General features: G+C 33.2%; 1 protein-coding gene across 4 annotated transcripts in view; it reads right to left on the bottom strand.

Moving 5' to 3' along the window:
• LOC113391664 (P protein-like) overlaps window positions 1–12,062 on the bottom strand; it is a 52,372-nt gene extending 40,310 nt beyond the window's left edge. For 2 of the 4 annotated variants that reach the window (XM_026627703.2, XM_064219966.1), the window contains exon 1: window positions 11,902–12,062. The gene's annotated coding sequence lies outside the window, so the exon portion shown is untranslated. The remainder of the gene's footprint in view (window positions 1–11,901) is intronic. The other 2 variants (XM_064219967.1, XM_064219968.1) reach the window with 1 other exon arrangement.
• Window positions 12,063–18,942: the final 6,880 nt, after the last annotated feature.

Genomic DNA, 18,942 nt, shown 5'->3' with positions numbered 1-18,942 from the left:
AAAAGAGAAATTTATGGCGAGTGTCACTAAAGAGCTTGAAAACGATGATGAATTTCGTCAGAATATGTAATTTCTCCGCCATTAGGGTTTCGTAAGGGATCCCTTGCTACCGTGACGCCCAGACGAAACATAATACAAATTCTCTTTTATCTTACATCGTATCTTACATCGAATCTTACATCGTCGTTAAGAATTTATAATTACTGAGTGGACCTGTCATTTTCGTTATTTTGAGGAAATATCAGAATTATAATAATAGTTGTATCAGTTCATTATTTAACTTGAAGTAAAGATGTCGTTTATTAAGTACTAGCTAAACGTTCCGACTTCGTACGGACAAAATAAAGAGTTTATCCAGCAATACTTTTTAAGAAATATTACGGAGTTCTATTGATGGACAATTTTCTATAACAAAAATCTGCAGATATTTTTTAACTTTTCCGATTCGTTAAGTCAAATTATTTGTGAAAAATACATTAATAAAATAAGCGTGGAGCTAATACTAATTGACTTTCAGGCAGGATAAGTAATATGCATACATAATTGTATTTAACTAACATAACTTTGTATTTTAAATCTTGGAAAAGAGTAACTAATGAGTTTCTTGTTGATTTTTCTCGGTAGAATCTACATTCCGAACCGGTGGTAGTTTCACTTAATATAGTTCTGTAAAATGACATTACCAAAGCCTACGTGAATATAGAATGTTTTGATTTAGACTTAGAGTAATACCTTGCTCCAAGAAGGTTTTATGGACTTTGTGGAGTCAAGAATTTGACGTTATAAGCTTGTGCTTTCTTGTTTTGAAACATGAACAATTGTCTCTGATTCTAACTCTCTAACTCATCACGAGATATCCAAAGCTATAGGTCCGATTTACTTGAAATTGGACAGCAAATATATAATAAAAATAATATTTTAAATGCATTGTGATGCAACTGTAAGAATTATTTAAAAACTTATTAATTCGAATGGGTAATAACTCAGTATACAAATTAATATAGCACAAACAATATACAAGTTTTAATAATACGCGTTCGTGATCAACATCAGCAATTAAAATTTTTCATCCATCCAATCACGTGGACGTTGACTGCATCACTTAAATCCAGAAAAACAGAATAAATTATAAAATATAGATATTTTTGAATTAAACAGTGACTATCATTAAAAAAATCATTTTAAAGGAAGTACAAAAAGACAAGAAACAAATATCATATTGGATAAGGCTGTGATCACACATGTATCGTAATTTTGGACCATGGTTATTCCCATGGTTTTGTCGTTTTACCAAAAAAAAACTTCTAAGTCAACGTTTTTTTATCTTTAATATAATCTTGTATTGAGTAATATGCCTTATTTATCAATATTTTTTTGACATAACCTTCATGAGCGTGGAATCTTACAGAAATAGCGTGCACCGAGATGGATGTATAGACTTTGTGAAGTCGGAAACCAGGTGTTAGTAGTTTACCTTTCCTCCTCGTGTCTATACAATGATTGTCACTGTTTCTTTGAAAAATATTCATATTTTTGTGAATGATATGTACATAATATTGATGTAAATACTTTATCAAAATCATCTCGAAGGTTGTCTCAAGCTCCAAGATTATAAATAGACCGGACAGCTCTTTTTTTCAGAGTGAAAACAGTTTCAATATCGGCTTCTATGAAAACCACGATCGGATCAGTTTTCACATCTGAACTCACTTCGGCTATCGCGACCCCAAAGCAAAATGCCGTAAGACCTTTACTTACTTAGACTAAAGAGAGAGTTTACCAGTGCCTGCGACTACACTTCACAATAAAATCTTCTGGGACTCTAGCTAGTCTATAAGAATAGACCATTAACCGTAATTCTGATTATTTTTCTTTATCATTTAATGACCTTTAAGTTTTTTTTATTCATTTGATAAAATATTGTACATGCAGGACGAATTTGATGAAAAACTTAACTTTATAGTTCTCTCTCTTTTTCTCCCTTCATCATATCTTTCTTCTCTCTCATGTAACGGAAAGTTCCTAATTTTGACGCGTTTTTAAAATCATCCTAAAAAAATATTCGTTGAGAGTTATAATCGTTCCGTGTATGTGAAAAACTCCGGTTAAATATACAAGGGATACTTCAGATAGGATAAGACAGTGTCTATCATCACAACACAGTGTGATACCGCCTTAAGGATAAAACAAACCGGTTTAAACCAGTTCAACGAATACTCCATCACGAAGCATGTGTGAGGATAGATACGTAGATGATTCTTGGAGTGTATCTTCTTTTTATCTAGAAGGTAATGAGACAAATGAACCATGAAATGGTACAACCCAAGGATAAGACTACCCGAATTTTATACGGGTTAAATGACCTCTAGGCCTATGAGACCCTGACCATCTAGGTCAAAACAAAATGACCGAATAGCCGATGATACCTGTAAAGATACGCCCAGATAGGGAGGGTAACCTCGTTGCCGCTCTCTGACTTAGGTCAGACAAAAATACCCCCACAAAAAATAAACTGCAAAATTGGTCAAGTCGCTTAGGTCGAAAATAATAAAATATATGAATATCATAAATACATAAATAAAAACATACTCTATGTTGAATATGATATATTATACGACAATACTTTATGAATTCGCTACGAATGGTCATTGTATGCAATTCCATATTTATCATTATAATACGTAAGCTGCGTTGAAATGCGCTTGCGCATGTTTTATTCAACTATCGGACTGTTTATATATAAAATATATATACAAGTCATCTACATTCCGTTGAGCGAGGTGTGAACTCTTAAGATTTAATATCTTAAGATATTTGCAAATTTTGGAATTTGAAAAAATTTTTTTACAGTAAAACCTCGATTATCCGAACGCTGACTTAGTTTATCCGAAAGTTAGCTCGTTGCAGACGTTCGTCAATTAAGAACTGACGACTTTATAAAAAAAAATAGCATTTTACTTTTAGGAGTTTAATATTACAACGTTTTAAGATTTACATATTTCGACTATCCGAACTAGTCTCGGTCCCAATTAGTTCGGATAATCGAGGTTCTATTGCATTTCGCTTTCAAGCAACAAGCAAGCAAGCAGCAAGGTCCAGTTTCAGTCCTGGACATTATCGTTTGTGTAACTCTTTATTTCAATCGTCATGTCTGTCTTCGCTTCTAGTTTAATATACAAATATTATAGTTTAGTATTAACTATCATGTATTGCTGTTGCGTAGCTACAGCTTCCTTTCTGCACGTCGCACTACTGCGGCGGTTCATCTTGGTACATTTCGAACCAGTGGTAGCTTTATATTGAATATCATCCTGTGAAATGTAGATTCAAAGGTGCTTGAAAAACTACCATGAACTTTAACTAACATGACTTTGTATTTGAAATATTCGAAAAGAATAACTACTTAGTTTCTTGCGTGTTCTTCCCGGTAGAATCTATAGGTATCCGATTGATTGTGATACTAGTAAGATGGAAATTATGGAAAGCGAATATCCCCGCCCATATACATCTGCAAGACCGGCTTTTAAGAAAAATGTATGCTGATTTCTTGAAGTATCGATTCGGAAAAACCGGAGGCGAAATCCTATTCCACAGAATGCAAGGCAGAAAATGGCTTTAAAATCGCACTGTTGTGGTAGTAGAGGTCTTCAATAGTTAATAATAATGATATCTGGCTAATATATTCGACCGCGATTTTCTTGTACGATACTATGTATGTCCTTGATTAAGTTTAATGAGCACTTCAAGTTGAAGGTTATTATTCTAATTAACCGTGTTAATAATACTTTATAGTATTTTCTATTCTATAGCTATATAAAGAAAAAATGACCATAGAGTTTCATATTTTAGAAATGACACGTGTACGATTGATGTAATTTTAAATTTCAATTAATATAAACATTGAATTAATGTTTCTTTATGGATATGGACTTGATTAAAATAATACCTAATGGTAAGTATTGAAGCAGTATAAGATGAAACACATTTGCCTAGAATTTATTGTTGCAGATACACGGACTATAATTCTTAGGAAATACAGACACTGCCAAGACATTATACTTGTATATTGCATGAGAAATTATAAAGCAAAACGATTCGCGCAAATGTCAGAGGTATGATGTATGTATCTCTCATACCTAGCAGTAGCTTTCTGGTTGTAAAAGGGCGGAGGATGTATTAGGTCCTCTAATTAAAGGCTTAACCTTACATCTTAGTTCTCATGATTGGTGGCGCTTTGACGATGTAAGGAATGATTGATATTTCTCAAAGCGTTACTGATATTGGCAGCAGTGATCACTTACCATCAGGTAGTTCATTACCATTATAACGACCGCCATATTTAATAAAATGTAACTATGCACACTCTCAACGAATAACCTACATACGATCGACTGACAAGGTACTTCTCATCATGTTACAAACGGTAGAACGAAGTAGTAGTACTCTCTAGTAAGCCGAGACGGCCCAGTGGGTAGAACGCGTGCACCTTAACCGATGATTTCGGGTTCAAACCCAGGCAGGCACAACTGAATTTGCATGTACTTAATTTGTGTTTATAATTCATCTCATGCTCGGCGGTAAAGGAAAACATCTAGAGGAATCCTACATGTTTCCAATTTTAACGAAATTCTGCCACATGTGTATTCCAGCAACCCGCATTGGAGCAGCGTGGTGGAACATTCTCCAAACCTTCTCCTCAAAGGGAGAGGAGGCCTTAGCCCAGCAGTGGGAAATTTACAGGCTGCTAATGTAATGTATTGAGAAAATTCCCTATCGAATATTTCGGAAATGACTTATATGTTTTATTATTATTATTGACCCGACGCGATCCCGGGATTTGCGTTACATATTACTCCGTTTATAGCGTTGTTACGGGCCGCTATGCGATGTAAAAAGTCGCATGTTCGTTCCTGACCCCTTGGGCTATTTTTATCCCCACTCTTAACACAAGTATTAAGCTTAAATGGAGGGGTAAATAGAAATATTAGTAATTCCTATGAGGCATTGCGACTATTATTTTTTACGATGACATTTCTAAGTGTTCTTAGCTCTGTAAGTTTCATCTACAATTGTTTTATAGAACGCCGTTATGTATTATTAATGCTTATGTTATGGTAATTGTGATGTCATTTGGTACATATTAACGGAAATCCGTTAAATATTCTATTGTTGAACGATTTCGTACAAATCTTATACAACATATCCAATTGGTTGGTGAAATCGTCGTCAAGTATCAAGATTTCAAATCCCCTATTGCATTTTCAGGCTTTTACAAGCACTTTTGAATCATCATTTAACAAACTATTTAAAGTAAAGCTACCACCGGTTCGGAATGTAGATCCTACCGAAAAGAACCGGCAAGAAACTCAGTAGTTACTCTTTTTGAACGTTTAAAAATAGTCATGTTAGTTAAATACGATTACATATGTATGTTATATATCCTGCCTGGAAGTCAACAAGCATTAACTCCGCGCTTTTTTATCATCAATATAATCTTGTATCGAATAATATGCCCTGTTTACCAATGTATTTTTTACAAATGTCTTGAATCTATGAAACGGCAAAGTTAAAAATTATAATCAACTCATTATCCTTTGTTTAATAACCAGTTTGAACTCATTATTTGTTTTTATAAAACGTATAATTACTCATTTAGTAATCAAGTCAGTTGATGTAGTGTTATTGTACAATTACGTAAAAAATTATAACGTATTTTGGTACAAAATAAACTGCGACTGTTATACCGACGCGACATCTTATGCGTGAAGTTTATCACGGAGGAGGTTTTTATGCTATACCATTGTTGTAATAAACTCGCCACAAGATGGCGCTGCACACTAAGGTTAATACCCTACAATCGATAGATATTCTTTTTTATTCGATTCGAAAGCATCAATTTTTTTAAATTAATTAACTTTGCGCATTTTTTTGATCTTATGTAAGAACTATCGACACTCCCTTGTAAAAAAACATAAGACATGGTCGACCCCCCCCCCCCCCTAAATCGTCTTACGTAATAAATGTGTGACCGTCTTACGTAATAAACAGTGATTTAGGGGGGGGGGGGGGGTTGAGGTCGAAAATAAACAGTAAAATTCATAACACAGGTGCTTTACATTGGGATCAGAGTAATGTATGTGATGTTGTTCAATATTTACAATTTACAAAAATAAACCAAACGTGTAATCATTTTCTCCTTTACATAATAAATATTAAACAGCGGGTCGGCCCGTTCTTATTTTTTCTTATATTAGGGGGGGAGTTGGTCAAAAACTAGCGAAAATAGTCTTACGTAATAAATGAACGATCCCTAAGCCACGTCAAAGAACTTCATTCCAATAGTGAAATACATATTATTGTATGTGTCAAACTTTTGTGACACTCAAAGTTATATATTTATCACAAATAGATATACTAAAATACAAGTATTATATCAATTATAATAATTAATAAAATAAATATGTAATAAAATATAAAATATTTCGTTAAATAATTTAGTAATGGCGCCTAAAATTTCCAACTGTCATTATGTTTCATTTTTTATCTATTAGACAAAGCTAATCGCGTATCTGCAGTGATTGTGACAATGATGTTAATTTGAATGCCAATCCATGCCAAGTATTACGAAACGTATATAGTTTATATATATTATTCGTTGAATATAATATAGTCGTATTATAGTTACGTAGTTAGTCACAATTATCTTTGTTTAATGTAATCTATTTTATAGCCACGATAAGATTAATAGCTTCTGAATACATAGGAAATTTTCAACTTTGCATTAAAGTAATATTAGAATCGTTGGCTGTATGGATGTGAATCTTTGTTTAAGATGTAGAAACTGGCCTCTTCTAAATTTCGTGTAATAAAATTCCACTAATTTTTTTAACTTTTTTGATTCATAAATTCAAATAATTTGTTAAAAATACATTAGTAAAAAAGCATATTATGCAATACAAGATTATATAGATGAAAAAGAAGCGTGGAACTAATATTTAATGACTTCCAGGCAGGATACATACATATATAATTGTATTGAACTAACATAACTTTGTATTATAAATGTGAGTTTCTGCCCGGTTCTTCTCGGTAAAATTTACATTCCGAACCGGTATTAAGTTCACTTATAAACAAATTTCAAAAAATTTAACTTGTTTCATTGTACGAGGAGTCATAGTGACGTCATATCGACAATTTAGGGGTGGTGGACACCCCATACGCAACATGATTTTCGTCGGACAATTTGACCACAAATTTTAAATTAATTTTATTGAAAATTTTCAAAAAATCAAAGTTGTATATAAGGAGAGTCATAGTGACGTCATATCGGCAATTCCAGGAATCGAGCATTCGAAAACGCAGCAGCGCCGAAACTTTTCGCACTAGAAGTTTGTCGGACTCATCGCCAAAAAGGCATACGTGTCAAAACAGTTGGTCCTTCTACTGGGGCCTATTAACATAGTTTTGTAAAATGACAATTCAAAAGTGCTTATAAAATTCAACTTACAATAAGTATATTTTGATTTTGATTCGAATTGTTCGTTTTGATAAGGGTCTACAAGTTACTTACGAAAGGTTAAAGTTACATATTTTTCTATTTTATTTTCCTAGGAAATAATATATATATATATCTATATATATTTTGGCGGATGCGTTATTGGGCATACTAATTCTAAGTGGTTATTACATCGCCAATGCACTACCAACCTTGCAAGCTAGATGTTATGTCCCTTGTGCGTGTAGGTACACTGGGTCACTCACCCTTCAAACCGGAACACAACAATACTAAGTATTGCTGCTTGGCGGTAGAATATATGAGTGTATGCTACCTACACAGATGGGCTTGCACAGAGCCCTACCAAGGAATAATTGCCGTTTACACTTTGATGTGTAATATTTGGGGGTGAGACCGACATTTATGGCGGAACGGCCAATGAAAAACGTCGTTGAAACAATCGTCGTAAAGCAAAATATCCTGATCATGTTTTACTGGGAAATTCGGAAACCACAACTTATGGAATTAATGGGAAATGTAAGCCTCATTTAAAAGGAATATCATTAGTGGGGACAAATTGTAGTGACCCATAAAAAAAATAACCATCGTTTTTGGAAAAAGTGCTCAAAAAGGATTATCACTTATAATTATTAATTAATTATTACTGTATTCATTAATGTTATCAATATTTCGATTGATTAAAGTAATGAAAAAACGCAGTATCCTTTGATTTCGTTTATATTCGTTTTTTTTTCCAAACTATCTATATAAAGTATTATTTTTTTACATCGAAATATTAAATAACACAATCCTAAGGGAACTTTCGGCTTAATTTTGCAAAATATCCATCAATATATTCAAATCACATAATTGAATTATTTATATTTTTCCGAAATTTCCTAGAATTATAAAGGTGAAAATATCAAAATATACTTTATAAATGTATCATCATACTCATCTTTACTTACTTGGTAGATAGAGCTTTGAACAAACCCGTAGGTACCATCTTATACATTTAACCGCCAAATAGCATTTTTTTATGTTTTTCATATGAATAAACTTATATGCACATTAAAATAGATCACAACCTTTTTTATATACACGCTTATGTGTGTTAATATAATAAAGTCATAGTAGGAATTAAATATATCCAAGTTTTACTATCGGTATTCAATAGTGAGTGACGTTCCTGCTTACAATATAAGATATTGTGGTGTGCGTGCTTATGACTTGACTTGCCTTAGTGTGCGTAAGACTGAGTAGAGACAGCAAAAAAAAAAGACAAATTATTTTATGTTTTTGTGATTTTTATTTTATTAAAGATGTAATTATTTAAGTGGTTCGCTTTCGTGAGCGAATAGATCTAAAACAATATTGTAAACTGTATCGTAAAATATGAATACAGAATAGTGTTCATGTTAATATTTCTATTGTAAAAAAAAAACAAGAATACGTTAATAACTTACAATGAACGAATTCGTTTTTTAAACAAGGTTAAAGTACAGAATACGCTCATTTCGATAGGCGTTTATTGTCAAACAAATACGATAAAATGGCGCGTGTTAAAACATAAGTCGACACATCGTTAAACTAAGAATAGTTCTATTGTGCCACACAATGCGTTCCAGCAGATCTTGTGGCTCAAAATAACCATACCCTTTATACAAGAATAAGTCAGTAAATAACGATAGTCTCTAACAGATATCAGAAAAATTTAATCAAGTCTCAAATGATTCCAAAGACTGACACTTGCAATCTGCATATGCTAGACTAGTTGTCGACCGAGACTTCGCACGCGTTGTAGGGTTTGGTCGTCTGGTTTTTGTATGAAGTAAGGACTTACTCGAGGTTCCAACTTGCTTCATATCAAATTCCAAGAATTATGGTTCAGCGATTTGAGACAGAGTTAATTTCGTATTTAGAACATTAGTAGACATGATAAAAATGCAAAGTTGAATTTAGAATATGCCAAAATTGGACGGTTTAGGTGCTAATTAGTTGCCAGCTTAAAAAACTGCTCTAAAATTGTCATCGCAACTGTTCAAATTTGCGTTGGTAATAAAACGATTTATTAATTTATTACTAGCTCAGCGTGGACAATAGGAAATATACAATAAATATCCTTAGCAAGCAATTAAATATAACTTATGGAAGTATAGAAACAAAACAAAACAAAACAGCCCTATACAAAATAAAGTCGTTATTCAAAACAGAGCTAATGCAGAAATCAGTTAATAGAAACATAAAAATTTATCTTAGCGACGTAGTTTACCGTAAACTCTAATCCTTTATAATGTTTCCGACGGGAATAATGAATGGTTAATATTACTTACAGCGCCATTGTCTATAGTATAGTACTGCTGTTTGGCGGTAGATTATCTGAGTGGGTGGTATCTACCCTTTACGTGCTTTCCGAGAAACGTATACAGACTTCCAACACCGGGCTGTTGCTGAGAATTTTGAGAAAAACCTAATCCATTTTTGTCGGCCCGATTTGTGATGTCTATGACCTTGGGTTCTGCGGCCTTATATCTAGCGACTAGACCAACGAGACATTGTGAAAATCATAAATTGTATAAGGATCCCGAAGTACATTATTACTGATTAATAGTTAATTATCATTTGTAATGAGACACGTACTATTAAAATAATTAATGATATATTTTATTATGATATATTGCAATTAGTTGTCGTATAATATGAATTTATATAAAGTATAATATTTAAATATATGAATAAAGATTTGAGAAATAAAATAATATTTTAATATGAGTGGGTTGTACGTAGAATTCCTCGTACAAAAGCCTTACCAAGATATGTTGATACAACCTGAGCCCGCGACTCCGTGCGCGTTTGAATTTAACAAAAAAGTTATCATTTTAGACTAAGTTACTCCTCCTTGCATCAGCTTTCGGCCAGTGAAAGTCCCGTCAAAATCGGTCCAGAGATTAGCCGGAACAAACAGACAGACAGATTTTTTTTTTAATTTTTAAAAAAATGTTATTTTGGTATCTGTACCGTGTATACTGTATACATACATATGCATTTAGTAAAAAGCGGTTATTTTAATGTTACAAACAGACACTCCGATTTTATTATATTTACGTATTGATTACTTCTCACTCGTGTCGCTGTCTAATAGTAATATATCAAAAAATTAAATACTCGGAAAATTGTCTTTGTCTTAATCTCTTTGTCTTTGATTAGTTCTATCTAGTATCTATTATATTTTTCAGTACGGTATGACGAAGTTCCGATGCCTTGAGCTTAATGCGTGAGGTGGGGGTCTTATGTCCAATTTAAGACCACAGGAGGACCGCCTTTAATAATTTTAAAATAAGTATTAAATACTTAAGTATATTTTCTATTTTGTTTTTTTTTTTAATTGAATCCCATTTGTGAAATACTCTGTCTGTGATCATATATACCAATTGTATTATGGTTTATCATTATTTACTGGCAACATTTTGTATTACCATGTAAAATGTAGTCAGACAAATTACATTAAGTACTTTATTGACAGCCTTTACATGTTTTTAGTAAATGGAAAAAGTATTGTTATATTTTCTTGTTTTTAAATAATAATAATTACCACTGCTACAGTGTCTCATTAAATAACAGTTTAAATAATCATTTATATTATCAATTATAAGTATTATCAATTTCATACAATTTGAATTATGCCAATATTGGTCCAAACAATTTTTAGTTGTAACTTTATTAAATGTATAACACCTCGCCTTACTGTCTCCACTGAGGGAGGGCTGGTTCATTTTTTGCCCAGAAGATCGGAATTCGAATCTTGACATAATTTCACGCGATCATGATGAGTACAATAATTATTTTTAATTTTTATCTGTATATAAATGAGGCCTTAATATAAATAATTCTTAAATAAATATCTTCACTTAATTCTTATACTATATACTACAAACTATTACTAGACATATAAATATATGTTAATACGGATTTTTTTACAGATGTTTTTAAACTAACATACATATATATATTTTTATAAAGGTATAGCTTTTGTATATCTCTTAACGTTTCTACTTCTAGAGTTCTCAAAAACGCATTCGCTCAACTGTGTCTTTTATGACTTATTTCAAAATTGTTCTCAACGAAAACCCCCTTTATTTTAACGGGATTATATATAGGTAGTATGTGTCCACTGAGAACGTTAAATGTTGCTGTGTTTTATAAATCGCATAATTAGTTTCTAAGATTACTTTCTACATCCAAACCGTATTTCTTTACAATATAGGTTCCTTAGTTTGTTTACTCAAATGTGAAAAAAATGGTTAAAAATCAAATATAGTTGTATAAATTAATGTATCATCATAATAAATTAAAGCGTAATTAATAATAGAACCAAAGAGTATTTATAAATTAAATTATTTAAATACCAGACTGAAAACATTAACACGTTAATCACGTAACACAAAGAAAAAAAAACAAACTTGTCACTATCACACAACAAAGCGGTTGTTTTCCCGCCCGTTTATTGTCAAATGTCAAATATTTATGAAGTTTGCGATGTCGGAACGCACGTACGTTCCCTGAGATGAGTGTCGCGCAACTGGCTGTTTGTGTTTAGTTATAAATAAATATTGTGTCGCATTTTTATCAAACCGTTATCAATGACTTAGGAAATGTGTGAATTGTAATGCATTATTCGTTGATATAATTATAAGCAATGTTTTTGAGTGATTTCTAACTAGATCAAAATAAAAACAAAATATTCTTTATTCAAGTAGTAGTCGTAAAAGCGCTTTTGAATCGACATGTTAGTGTTGAATTAATGCAATGCTACCACCGGTTCGGTAAGTAGATTCTACCGTGAAGAACTGGCAAGAAACTCAGTAGTTACTTTTTTACATCATTTTAAATACAGAGTATGTCAATAATATTTTTAAAGTTTTTTTTTTAGATAGCTTTAGGTTAAGGACGAACATAGACATTTAAGTTTTGTATTACTAAAAAATGAGTCGATGAAACTTGAAATAAATAAAATATTATTATATTAAAAGTGCGATTGAATATATATATATATATATATATATATTGTTTTATATGTTAAGGAGAAACTCATTTGGTTGGTTAACGAATATTTATGTGATAAAAATATATTGTTTTCTGTGTTTTATTAAAATATCTAATAACGTTGTGAAGACTACGAGTTTTAACCAAGCGTGGTAAGGTTCATTCATATGCTTCGTGTGTTAAACACAAATAATTATTTCGTGCTCGTAAGTTGGGGGTAAATATCTACTTGTGTCGGATGAAAATATGACACACGTGTATTTCTTCATCTCATATGGTTTGGTGGATTGGCAAATTTGACACAACTGCCCTGAGACATTGGCTGTTTAAGAAATACTAACCATCCCTTACATCGCCTACGTGCGACCAATCTCAGGAACTTTGTTATCTCCCTTGCCTGTATTTACACTGGCTCACTCTTCAGACGGGAACATTCCTGCTTGACCGTAGAATATCTGATGATAGCTACCCAAACGGCATTTTGAATTTGATCTTTATCATTTATAACAATGAATAAAGTAAACATTTACCTATGTTTAGTATAAATTGAATATTTTAATTACTAATTTAACACGGAGCATAAACTTTGTTCAAATATTGATACTTCAAATTACACGTCACAATATGTTCAAATAAAATTCCAGTAGTATAATATTATTATCTCGCGCCGTTGCTTGGACTTTATCTATTTCCCTCGAATCATTATTTATAATTTGAATGAACATGTATCGAACCCTGTTGGATTCAGAAAAGCATATTAGTTAAATGTATTATGTTGATTGTTTACTCCGTAAAGATTCATCGAAGACACACGTCTTTCATTGACGAGAAACCAACCTAGGAAATTAAACCCTATTACTTTGAACAAACCCTTTGAAGTGATAATTTATAGGAGGGTAAACCGCTTCGTTACGTAACGCGTTACGGCGCCAATTTGTCTGGCTTCCCGTTCTCTTACGCGCACGGCAGCGGTAGGCAGGCAATAATGATACTAATAATGTAGTTAAAATTCAAGAATATTAACTAAGAATAAAGTACATTTTATAATCAATAAACTTTATTAATAAATAATCTTTCCTTACATTATCATATTAATAAACATGAAATTTGAGTAATAACCTAAGCTTTTCTCAAGTTACACAATTTCAATAGATTAGTTTAATAGAATAGATTAGTTTAAGTTATCACTTCTGTCGGGCGTCACGAGACGCGCGTTTAGTTTTTTTATAATCATTCCTATTTTTTTTATTGGTAACACTAAACGTCAATATTTACTAACCAAAAAAGAAAGTCCATTGACAAATAGAGGAGATGAAGGTACTAAACTGTTTTGTCTTTTCTTAACTATATCTTGTACAAGATCCATATTCCTATATATTCACACTAGCTGTTGCCGCGGCTTTGCTCGCGTGGAAATTGATTATATTACAGAAGAATTTAAAATATTACGTTAATTTAAGAGCTCATTTGTGATTCGACTTTCGTGGGCTAGATACACCAGACTGCTTACTCTCGAACAGGCTATAGAGCTCATTTGTGATTCGACTTTCGTGGGCTAGATACCCCAGAGCTCACTCTCGAACAGGCTATTTAGAGCTGTCCATACGACAAACAGTCTTTTCTTATATCTATTCCGGCCATTTTAGAAATTTGACCTTGTACTTTATTAATTGTCATGGTGAAGCGTACTTTAAGTGCGAACTGTACTCTCTTGAAATTAAAGGTATCATAAATATTTCTCCTTTAGTACAGTGATAACTGTAACCACATTGACATTACGATAGAGAACCCTTAATATTAGTCTGGTGCCGTTGCATAATTTTTGAGGTTTAAATTCCTCAGTAACATTATTGGCGCGCCAATCTCCTAACATAAAAAATCAGGAGCTTTAAGACTAACCTATATACGAAATTTCAATCCTTAGGGGTAGAATATCCAGAAACGCTTAAATACATGTCTACTCATTTCTCATCAGTAACCCAAAAATAAAGATGAATGCTTATAACTTCAAAAATTACAGTTTTCAGACTAATCTATATACGAAATTGTAACCCCTATTTCAACCCTTACCGGTAGAATACCCAGAAACGCTTAAATACGTATCTACTCATTTCTAATTAGTAACCCAAAAATTAAGATTCATGTTTCTAATTTAAAAATGACCGACTTCCACACAAATTGTCAACCCTTATTTCACCCTCTTAATGGTAGAATATGCAGAAACGCTTACGCCGTCTGTGCGCATAGATCTTTTAAACTACGCAACGGATATTAATGCGGTTTTCGTCAATAAACGGAGTGATTCTAGAGGAAGGTTTATATGTATTATAATTATGTTCGTCGCTTTATTCGAAGATGTTGTATCTTTTGTTAACTTTGAATATACAAGCGTATCAATTCGAGGTTGGTATAAGACATTGAAATTTGATTATGTTCGCCCTTACAAAAGTTTTACTTCGAAAATATTCCATAAACAGACACAGCCTCGGTAGATTCGTTACATACTAGCAACTGTCCACGGTTTTGCCTGTTAGTTTAGATATAATAGCTAGCATAAATCGTAAGCACAGATGGATTACAGTGTAAGTTCTTACGTTTACACTATCGGTCAAATTACAGTAGCTAAATGACAAGTGAAAGGCCAATCAACGACGAGCATCACGTAACGGACCAATCGCGAGCAGCCTCGGCACCCCCGGTTCGTTTATAGGTCTTTTTGGAGTTACAAACTTACAACTGCTATTTACAACTGCGCAGGTCAAGGTTGTGCTCACGACTCATATTGTTTAAAGCCACGTTTTCACGAAGTGTACGTGTCCCGCGACATTCACGGGTTGCGGGACTTGTCGCTAGTCGATACTCTGCGAGCGTCGACAAAATCATATGAACAAGTCATATGTCGAGGGACAAAGTTGCAGAGACAAACACGTGATTTCGGACGACTTGTCTCCGCGACATGTCCCCTGGTGAAAACGTGGCTTATACAGCCTCGATAGTTTACGTACTAGCAAACGCCCGCCATGTCGCCCGTGACTTTAGATAGTATCTATATTGTAACCCCTTACGAAACAATTTTCCATGACGATCGGTCGATTAGTGAAGACGTCACGTAACAAACAGACTCTCGAATTAATAATAATATTAGTTTGGAAACGTCAAGCTTAAGGTTTTAATAATGTTTATATAACATTAAAGTTTTGTTATTTTAACATATTCCTTGTAAAAATATTTACTTCTATATAATAGCATCAAAGTCAATTGAATTTAATGATATGTTGCTCATTTGCCCTCGTTTTGCTTGTGCGTATTAATAAACGAGGAAAGTTTTCTTTATGGCATCGCCTGTCGGACGAGCATGTGGGCTTCCTGATGGTAAGTGGTCACCACCGCCCAAGATAATGGCGCTGTACGAAATATTAACCATTCCTTACGGATCTTGTGTACACTGGCTCACTCGCCCTTCAAACGGGAACACAACAATACAGGGTACTGTTGTTTGGCGGTAGAATATCTGATGAGTGGGTGGTACCTACCCGAGCTTGCACAAAGCCCTACCACCACAAAAACTAATGTTACGGAGAAGCTTTTAGTTGTCAAAAAAATATGCCCATTTCTTTCGTTGGAGTTTCAACTTGCTTCAAAGCAAATTTCGTCTAATTCAATTCTGCGGCTTAGTCGTTAAATAGCAACGGACAGACAGACAGAGTTACTTTCGCGTTTATAATATTAGTATATGTACTCAGGAATAATATAGCTTTCAGTGTTTTTTTTTTAGATTTGGATCATAAGTGCTACAGTTTATCCTACATAAAATCAAAACAGTACGTATACATATACTGTACGCTATATTTCAATAGTGATAGGATTTCAATATGTACGTACTTTTATGGTCACAAACTAATTTCAAAGCGGGCGAAGTTGCACATCTAGCATTTGATAAGTTTACAATTTACTACAAGTTACTAACTACCTGCAAATCTCTAATGAAGGGGCTTGGTTCGGTTGCGTTTTCGTATTATATAAATCGTATCGGTGAATATGACAGATTTTCACCTGCAGATGTTATTCTTCACTGCTGATGATGAGATAAAATATAGAATTTAAGCACATCAGAATTTGGCGGTACTTTCCCGGGCCCGCACTCTCTATTTTCGTTGAATATTCACGACTATACCATCACGGCTTTAGTACAATAATAATTAATGACAGCTGTTTAAGGCTTGTGTCAAGTCGTGAGCATAGATTATTCGATAGCGTTTGATAAAATTTAACACGACCAAATTAATATATTAATTGAAATCGGTATACTGGATAATCTCGTGTAATATAACTTTTTATCTTTCAGTCGAGGATTTGCTGCTGTAGATTACATATCGGTGGAGGAATTATCTTATCACCTTAATTCGGTTGTCAGTCGAGTGACATACGAAGTGATTTCATACAGAATCGTACTGCTGCTCTGTTTAAGTATCAGGCGTTCCTTAAGGTTCTCATCTCGGTCCTCTTTTATTAATACGTCATGTTATTAACATTTAACAGTTTAATTAAAACTTCCGAATAATAAAATAATACTAATTACTCTAACTAGTTAGTTATCGCAGTAAAGTTAACATAACAATAAATATTTATTTTTGACGATGTCTCTGTTATTTATATTAATTCTTATCTCAAAAATATGATGGTGAATAGGATTACCGAGCTGACAGTAATTGTTATATAATTTTTACACTGGCTTTAATGTGACATGCTGTATTATATTGACTTTAATTTGAAGCGCTTTAAATGCCCTTAAACTCATAAATAAATACGACAACGCACAACGTACGAAGGCGACAGATTCTAAGTGTGTTTCTGTAACCCTGATAATTTGTTTGCAAAAATCGATCGGATCGGACCGATTGTGTAGTTATCCCCTTTCCTTCATAAGCCTACACGTGTTAACCCTTGATGTCGCCGCCTAACTGACGTCTCTTTTCTTTGTCTCACCGCTAAAAATGCAATTCTCTACCAGCACTCGTCTCCTCCTCTTATAACTTCTTCTATTATCTTTATTATGTAACAAATATTAACATAACATGTCATTTAAATATACCATAAAACGTTATTTGACTTAAAATTGTGACTATGTCAGAGATTTATTTGTAATATTTTATAGATTAAATTCAAATGTTTAAATTATTTAAAAAAGATTGAGATTGAAAATAATATTGTTGTAGCCTAAGTTACTCCTTATTACGTCATCTTTCTGCCAGTGAAAGTCCCGTCAAAATCGGTCCAACCGTTCCAGAGATTAATCAGAACAGACAGACAGACATACAAAAAATTGAAAAAAAAAAGTTATTTTGGTATATGTACCTACATACATACATATGCATTTAGTAAAAAGCGATTATTATTAATATTACAAACAGACACTCCAATTTTATTATTTGTAATGTAAAGATAAAAAAGGGTGGATTTAGTATTTAGTGACTTCTAGACAGGATATATAAAAAATTAATTGTTCTTTACTGACATACTTTATGATAAAATGGTGGAAAAAAGTAACTACTGAGTTTCTTGCCGGTTATTCTCGTTGAAATCTAATTTCCGAATCGACTGTAGCCTTACATTTAATCCAACATTGTGACGTGACGATTCAAAAGTGCTTTAACGAGACTACTTGAATAAAGTATATTTTGATTTTGATTTAGTTGAAGCCCGGAGTTGAAAAGGTAATAAAGTTTTTGGTCATTTCGATACCGATGAGTGTTTCGAAATAATAATGGCACTAGCAAAACAGAAAACCAATGGCCATTGAAATATAAATATAATGTTTCTCTACCCTGATATACATATCGGTATATACATACTTGGTGGTAGGGCTTTTTGCAAGCCCGTCTAAGTAGGTACCACCCACTCATCAAATATTCTAGCGCCAAACAACAGTAATCAGTATTGTGTGTTCCGATTTGAAGGGTAAGTGAGCCAGTGTAACTACAGGCACAAGGGACGTGACATCTTAGTTCCCGAGGTTGGTGGCGCATTGGTGATGTAAGGAACAGTTAATATTTCTTACAGCGCCATTGTCAATGAGCGGTAGTGACCAGTGACCATCAGGTGACCTATTTGCTCGTCCGCCTACCGATATCATAAAAAAATATAGGAATTGAGTTCGTCTTGATGCAAGTGGCATTCACTACCAACAGGTGGCTTACTAATCCTGCCTGACTGAAATAAATTTAACATCCCAAGAGATATTATTATTGTAAGTGCTTAAATTGACCATGTCCCAGGAATATCTGTAAGAAATTCTTGTACTTCAGTATAGAAATCGATCTTTAATCGTCAAAATAATTAGTTTTGTGAACTACTAGCTGAATCTGCGGCTTAACCGGCGCGAAATTTTTAAAACTAGCTGAATA

The sequence above is a fragment of the Vanessa tameamea genome, chromosome 30 (assembly GCF_037043105.1).
Source record: "Vanessa tameamea isolate UH-Manoa-2023 chromosome 30, ilVanTame1 primary haplotype, whole genome shotgun sequence".
Classification (NCBI taxonomy): domain Eukaryota; kingdom Metazoa; phylum Arthropoda; class Insecta; order Lepidoptera; family Nymphalidae; genus Vanessa; species Vanessa tameamea.
Note: the sequence above shows the minus strand (reverse complement) of the source record. Positions and strands in the feature narration are given on the sequence as shown.